The sequence below is a fragment of the Bubalus bubalis genome, chromosome 10, assembly GCF_019923935.1.
Source record: "Bubalus bubalis isolate 160015118507 breed Murrah chromosome 10, NDDB_SH_1, whole genome shotgun sequence".
Taxonomy (NCBI): Eukaryota; Metazoa; Chordata; class Mammalia; order Artiodactyla; family Bovidae; genus Bubalus; species Bubalus bubalis.
Window position 1 is genome coordinate 84,008,078 of NC_059166.1, and position 8,436 is coordinate 84,016,513.

Sequence of the window (8,436 nt, forward strand, 5' to 3'; positions counted from 1 at the left end):
AAAAAATAGAAATCATTCCAAGCATCTTTTCTGACCACAATGCAGTAAGATTAGATCTCAATTACAGGAGAAAAACTATTAAAAAATCCAACATATGGAGGCTGAACAACACGCTGCTGAATAACCAACAAATCACAGAAGAAATCAAAAAAGAAATCAAAATTTGCATAGAAACGAATGAAAATGAAAACACAACAACCCAAAACCTGTGGGACACGGTAAAAGCAGTCCTAAGGGGAAAGTTCATAGCAATACAGGCACACCTCAAGAAACAAGAAAAAAGTCAAATAAATAACCTAACTCTACATCTAAAGCAATTAGAAAAGGAAGAAATGAAGAACCCCAGGGTTAGTAGAAGGAAAGAAATCTTAAAACTTAGAGCAGAAATAAATGCAAAAGAAACAAAAGAGACCATAGCAAAAATCAACAAAACCAAAAGCTGGTTCTTTGAAAGGATAAATAAAATTGACAAACCATTAGCCAGACTCATCAAGAAACAAAGGGAGAAAAATCAAATCAATAAAATTAGAAATGCAAATGGAGAGATCACAACAGACAACACAGAAATACAAAGGATCATAAGAGACTACTATCAACAATTATATGCCAATAAAATGGACAACAAGGAAGAAATGGAGAAATTCTTAGAAAAGTACAACTTTCCAAAACTCGACCAGGAAGAAATAGAAAATCTTAACAGACCCATCACAAGCATGGAAATTGAAACTGTAATCAAAAATCTTCCAGCAAACAAAAGCCCAGGTCCAGACGGCTTCACAGCTGAATTCTACCAAAAATTTAGAGAAGAGCTAACACCTATCCTGCTCAAACTCTTCCAGAAAATTTTGGAGGATGGTAAACTTCCAAACTCATTCTATGAGGCCACCATCACCCTAATACCAAAACCTGACAAAGATCCTACAAAAAAAGAAAACTACAGGCCAATATCACTGATGAACACAGATGTAAAAATCCTTAACAAAATTCTAGCAATCAGAATCCAACAACACATTAAAAAGATCATACACCAGGACCAAGTGGGCTTTATCCCAGGGATGCAAGGATTCTTCAATATCCGCAAATCAATCAATGTAATACACCACATTAACAAATTGAAAAATAAAAACCATATGATTATCTCAATAGATGCAGAGAAAGCCTTTGACAAAATTCAACATCCATTTATGATCAAAACTCTCCAGAAAGCAGGACTAGAAGGGACATACCTCAACATAATAAAAGCTATATATGACAAACCCACAGCAAACATTATCCTCAATGGTGAAAAATTGAAAGCATTTCCTCTAAAGTCAGGAACAAGACAAGGGTGCCCACTTTCACCATTACTATTCAACATAGTTTTGGAAGTTTTGGCCACAGCAATCAGAACAGAAAAAGAAATAAAAGGAATCCAAATTGGAAAAGAAGAAGTAAAGCTCTCACTGTTTGCAGATGACATGATCCTCTACATAGAAAACCCTAAAGACTCCACCAGAAAATTACTAGAACTAATCAATGACTATAGTAAAGTTGCAGGATATAAAATCAACACACAGAAATCCCTTGCATTCCTATACACTAATAATGAGAAAACAGAAAGAGAAATTAAGGAAATAATTCCATTCACCATTGCAACGGAAAGAATAAAATACTTATGAATATATCTACCTAAAGAAACTAAAGACCTATATATAGAAAACTATAAAACACTGGTGAAAGAAATCAAAGAGGACACTAACAGATGGAGAAATATACCATGTTCACGGATTGGAAGAATCAATATAGTGAAAATGAGTATACTACCCAAAGCAATCTATAGATTCAATGCAATCCCTATCAAGCTACCAACAGCATTCTTCACAGAGCTAGAACAAATAATTTCACAATTTGTATGGAAATACAAAAAACCTCGAATAGCCAAAGCGATCTTGAGAAAAAAGAATGGAACTGGAGGAATCAACCTACCTGACTTCAGGCTCTACTACAAAGCCACAGTTATCAAGACAGTATGGTACTGGCACAAAGACAGAAATATAGATCAATGGAACAAAATAGAAAGCCCAGAGATAAATCCACGCACATACGGACACCTTATCTTTGACAAAGGAGGCAAGAATATACAATGGATTAAAGACAATCTCTTTAACAAGTGGTGCTGGGAAATCTGGTCAACCACTTGTAAAAGAATGAAACTAGAACACTTTCTAACACCATACACAAAAATAAATTCAAAATGGATTAAAGATCTAAACGTAAGACTAGAAACTATAAAACTCCTCGAGGAGAACATAGGCAAAACACTCTCTGACATACATCACAGCAGGATCCTCTATGACCCACCTCCCAGAATATTGGAAATAAAAGCAAAAATAAACAAATGGGACCTAATTAACCTTAAAAGCTTCTGCATATCAAAGGAAACTATTAGCAAGGTGAAAAGACAGCCTTCAGAATGGGAAAAGATAATAGCAAATGAAGCAACTGACAAACAACTAATCTCGAGAATATACAAGCAACTCCTACAGCTCAACTCCAGAAAAATAAATGACCCAATCAAAAAACGGGCCAAAGAACTAAATAGACATTTCTCCAAAGAAGACATACAGATGGCTAACAAACACATGAAAAGATGTTCAACATCACTCATTATCAGAGAAATGCAAATCAAAACCACTATGAGGTACCATTTCACACCAGTCAGAATGGCTGCAATCCAAAAGTCTACAAGTAATAAATGCTGGAGAGGGTGTGGAGAAAAGGGAACCCTCTTCCACTGTTGGTGGGAATGCAAACTAGTACAGCCACCTTGGAGAACAGTGTGGAGATTCCTTAAGAAACTGGAAATAGAACTGCCTTATGATCCAGCAATCCCACTGCTGGGCATACACACTGAGGAAACCAGAAGGGAAAGAGACACGTGTACCCCAATGTTCATCGCAGCACTGTTTATAATAGCCAGGACATGGAAGCAACCTAGATGTCCATCAGCAGATGAATGGATAAGAAAGGTGTGGTACATATACACAATGGAGTATTACTCAGCCATTAAAAAGAATACATTTGAATCAGTTCTAATGAGGTGGATGAAACTGGAGCCTATTATACAGAGTGAAGTAAGCCAGAAAGAAAAACACCAATACAGTATACTAACGCATATATATGTAATTTAGAAAGATGGTAACAATAACCCCGTGTACGAGACAGCAAAAGAGACACTGATGTATAGAACAGTCTTATGGACTCTGTGAGAGAGGGAGAGGGTGGGAAGATTTGGGAGAATGGCATTGAAACATGTAAAATATCATGTATGAAATGAGTTGCCAGTCCAGGTTCGATGCACGATACTGGATGCTTGGGACTGGTGCACTGGGACGACCCAGAGGGATGGAATGGGGAGGGAGGAGGGAGGAGGGTTCAGGATGGGGAACACATGTATACCTGTGGCAGATTCATTTTGATATTTGGCAAAACTAATACAGTTATGTAAAGTTTAAAAATAAAATTAAATTTAAAATTAAAAAAAATAAAATAAAAATAAAAACAAAACAAATAAATAAAATGAATGATGAAAATACTTAATTTAAATGAAGGCAGAAAATAGGAATTAAAGTATCAAGGAATAGATGGGACAAATAAAAAATAAGAAAAAGCCCTATGCCAATGGCTAAATGCTCCATTTAAAAGTCAGAGGTCACCAAACTAAACTTAAAAGAACCACTCAATTTTACTCTGCTTTTAAGAAAGCCAGTCTAAATTTGAAGACACAAATAAGCTAAAAATAAGAGAATGGAATAAAACATAGTATGCAATATTAAGCATAATAAAGTTGGAATGGCTAAGTTAATTTCAGGTGAAGTAGATCTTAGAATAAGAGATGTCAAACAGGAACAATAGGGGACACTTCAAAATTAATGTGGCATCAGTTCATCTAGAGGATGTAATAATTCTAAATGTTTGTGTATGTAATGTATATACAAATACCATTTTGAACTTTCAAATACATGAACCAAATATTGATGAAACTGAAAAGAGAAATAGACAATCCAAAATTAAAGCTGAAATATTGCCAAAATGTTCTTGCAATAGTAGAGAGCAATTAGACAAAAAATCAATAGAATATAGAAACCACAAACAACACTATCAACTAACTTGATCCAATTGATATTTATAGAATATTCTCCCCAACAACCGTAGAATAAACATTTTTTTTTTTCAAATGAATACAAAACATTTACAAAATAAGAGTATGTTCTGGGACATAAAAAAGGCCCAATAAATTTTTAAAAAGTAAAATTCTTATAAAATATGTTTTGTGACCATGAAATATTAAACTAGAAGTTAAAAACAATAAGATGTTTGAGGAATCCCCCAAATATTTGGAAATTTTTAAAAACACGCTTCTAAACAACCCAAGAGCCAAAGAAGACATCTCATGGAATATTTTAAAGCATTCTGAACTTAATAAAAATTAAAATATGACTTACTGAATGATGGAGAGCAGCTAAAGCAATGCTTAGAGGAAAATGTATAGCATTACATGATTATATAAGAAAAGAGCTTCTTAAATCAGTGCTCTAACTTTTCATTTTAATAAACCAGATGGAGAAGAGAAATTAAACCCAAATTAAAAAGAAGGAAGCAATTAATAAAGGTGAAATAAGAAGGAGACCGTAAAACAATAAAGAAAACAAATGAGGCTAAGCTCTAGTTTCTAGAAATGATTGTGCCCAGCCAAGAAGGCAAAATGAATTCACCAGATTATCTGGTACAGTATCAAGTCACAAACGTTATCATTAATCACAAAGAATTCCTCAGTCCCTGGCAGATACATTCTTACTGTTTATCCTTGTTACTAGAAAACATTTTCCTTTCTGTTTTCCAGAAAATCCAACACAAATAGCCCATCTTTACTTTGCCTGGTTGCAAAGCAGGGTGATTATGCATGTGGGAGCTGAATTCATAATGCGACTCTGCTAAAGTATAACCCAGGAGGAAAATACCAGCCTGTTCCAGACCCGTGTCAGCAGTATGTCTTTGCCAGGAAGGTCTGAAATGAAACAGAAAAATCGGTTCATTTTTCTTACATACAAAGTTGAAGAAAATGTTTCTGTCAGCCTCTAAACTGAAAAAGAAATCCTCTTGCTTTAAAAACAGCAATATTGTATTTGTCTCATTTGATTTTTCAAACCAAGAGAAAGAGTTTTCAACTCACAACAGTACCTAACCCGTTTCCACATACGACACACAGTACTACCGAAACCAAGCGGGACCCTGCGGGACCTTCTTGGGATACAAAAGCCTTTTTGTGTCCTCCATTTATAGTTTGCAGGAAAAAGGCTTCAGCCACCTACATCTTTCCTCCAAAGGACAGATTCAAACAGTTACTAATAGGGGAGTGAGGGAATGCAGATACAAAGGAAAAGTAGGCAAGAAACAATCAGTTCAGTCACTTAGTTGTGTCCAACTCTCTGCAACGCGATGGACTGCAGCACGCCAGGCCTCCCTGTCCATCACCAACTCCCAGAGCTTACTCAAACTCATGTCCATTGAGTTGGTGATGCCATCCAACCTTCTCATCCTCTGTTATCCCCTTCTCCTTCTGCCTTCAATCTTTCTCAGCATCAAGGTCTTTTCAAACCAGTAAGTTCTTCACATCAGGTGGCCAAAGTATTGGAATTTCAGCTTCATCATCAGTCCTTCCAATGAATATTCAGGACTGATTTCCTTTAGGATGGACTGGTTTGATTTCCTTGCAGTCCAAGGGACTCCCAAGAGTCTTCTCCAACACCACAGTTCAAAAGCATCAATTCTTCGGTGCTCAGCTTTCTTTAAGGTCCAGTTCTCACATCCATACATGACCACTGGAAAAACCATAACTTTGACTAGAAGGACCTTTATTGGCCTTCTAGTCAAAATGTAATGTCTCTGCTTTTTAATATGCTGTCTAGGTTGGTCATAACTTTCCTTCCAAGGAGTAAGCATCTTTTAATTTCAAGGCTGCAGTCACCATCTGCAGTGATTTTGGAGCCCCCCAAAATAAAGTCTGTCACTTTTTCCACTGTTTCCATCTATTTGCCATGAAGTGATGGGACCAGATGCCATGATCTTAGTTTTCTGAATGTTGAGTTTAAAGCCAACTTTTTCACTCCCCTCTTTCACTTTCATCAAGAGACTCTTTAGTTCTTCACTTTCTGCCATAAGGATGGTGTCATCTGCATATCTGAGGTTATTGATATTTCTCCCGGCAATCTTGATTCCAGCTTGTGCTTCATCCAGTCCAACATTTCTCATGATGTACTCTGCATATAAGTTAAATAGGCAGGGTGACAATATACAGCCTTGATGTACTCCTTTCCCAATTTGGAACCAGTCTGTTGTTCCATGTCCAGTTCTAGCTGTTGCTTCTTGACCTGCCTACAGATTTCTCAACAGGCTGGTCAGGTGGTCTGTTATTCCCATCTCTGTAAGAATTTTCCACAGTTTCTTGTGATCCACACAGTCAAAGGCTTTGGCATAGTCAATAAAGCAGAAATAGATGTTTTTCTGGAACTCTCTTGCTTTTTCAATGATCCAACAGATGTTGGCAATTTGATCTCTGGTTCCTCTGCCTTTTCTAAAACCAGCTTGAACATCTGGAAGTTCACAGTTCACATACTGTAGAAGCCTGACTTGGAGAATTTTGAGCATTACTTCACTAGTGTATGAGATGAGTGCAATTGTGTGGTAGTTTGAGCATTCTTTGGCACTGCCTTTCTTTGGCATTGGAATGAAAACTGACCTTTTCCAGTCCTGTGGCCACTGCTGAGTTTTTCAAAATTGCTGGCATATTGAGTGCAGCACTTTCACAGCATCATCTTTCATGATTTGAAATAGCTCAACTGGAATTCCATCACCTCTACTAGCTTTGTTCGTAGTGATGCTTCCTATGGACCACTTGACTTCACATTCCAGGATGTCTGGCTCTAGGTGAGTGATCATACCATCATGATTATCTGGGTTGTGAAGATCTCTTTTGTATAGTTCTTCTGCTCCTCCTCATGGGATACGCATAACACTCTGATGCATATATCTGAGTTCTTCTGTAAGAACTAAGGGCCCCAGCCAGGTGGAGAATGGTAACTTCAGGATAAGCATAAGCATGTGGACTACAGACTGGTTGGTACCAGAGAAGTGAAAGTGTCATTTGCTCAGTTGTGTCCGACTCTTTGCAACCCCATGGGCTGTAGCCCACCAGGTTCCTCTGTCCATGAATTTTCTAGGCAAGAATACTGAAGTGGATTGCCATTTCCTTCTCCAGGAGATCTTCCTGACCCAGGGATCATACTTGGGTGTCCTACATTGCAGGCAGATTCTTTACCCTCTGAGCCACCAGGGAAGCCCCTGGTTGGAATAAGAAGGCTGATGATCAGAACTCCTGCAAGCCACATTTTTACTTCCATAATAATTAATTATAAGAAAGTCATGTGCCTTGCACTGCTCACCCCAAACTTTGCCTTTACAAAACTCTTCCTTGAAAACCACAGGGGAGTTCAAATCCTTTTGTTGCAGAGAAGAACCAAGTCTGACTCTGTTGGAACTGATTCATTGACTTGCTTTTTGTTGCTGTTATTATAATCATACATAATGGCTTGCCTCAGAGGACCCTGCCCCTCTGCCTGACTGTTGGACTAAAGCGCCTTTGTTCATCTCACAGGGAGATAATTGACCCTGCCCACCTGTGAATGGCTACAGGAAAGAAGAGATTGGCACGTCCCTTCCCTGAAGCTGGCCATTCCCAGAAATGTTTTGTAAGACTAAAGACCTTTTTCAATTTACTTCCTCATTGCCTCTCCCTCTCCAGTCTGTCTTTTGATTTTAGTTACTCACTGCTCTCTCTCTGGTTCTATAAAAGAATCTGGCAACCAGACCCCAAGAAGATGGTTGAGACAATAGCTTTCCATTTTCTCAGTCAGCCAGCTTTCTGCATAAAATCGTATTCCTTGCCTCAACTCTGTCCTTTGGATTTTTTGGCCTGTCATGCAGAACATCTTGAGCAAGAGGTGTCCATTCTCCTTGCTTGATCCTTGCAATAAACCTTTCTCCAAATTCCAACGCTTTGCTTTGCTGGGCACATGACTTTGGGTTCGATAATACTGTGAACAAGAAGAAAATGAAATTCACTGATATGTGAATTAATGAGATAGGACTTTCAAGACCCTTGCAGAAGATCATGCTAAAGTGGTGGGGTTTCTTAGGTTTCATTGTCATCGCAGGCTACGCTAAGTGTCCAAAACTGTCATGCCTTCCTGGGAATAAAATAACCTAACCCTATACATGATATCTTTAAATCCTTCCATTTCACCCTGCTTTTGCAATGACTTATTTTCAGGCACTCCAGATGTAATCCCTTCACTGACCACAAAGTGGTTTATTCTGAAAAATGCTGTAAAGAGCAAA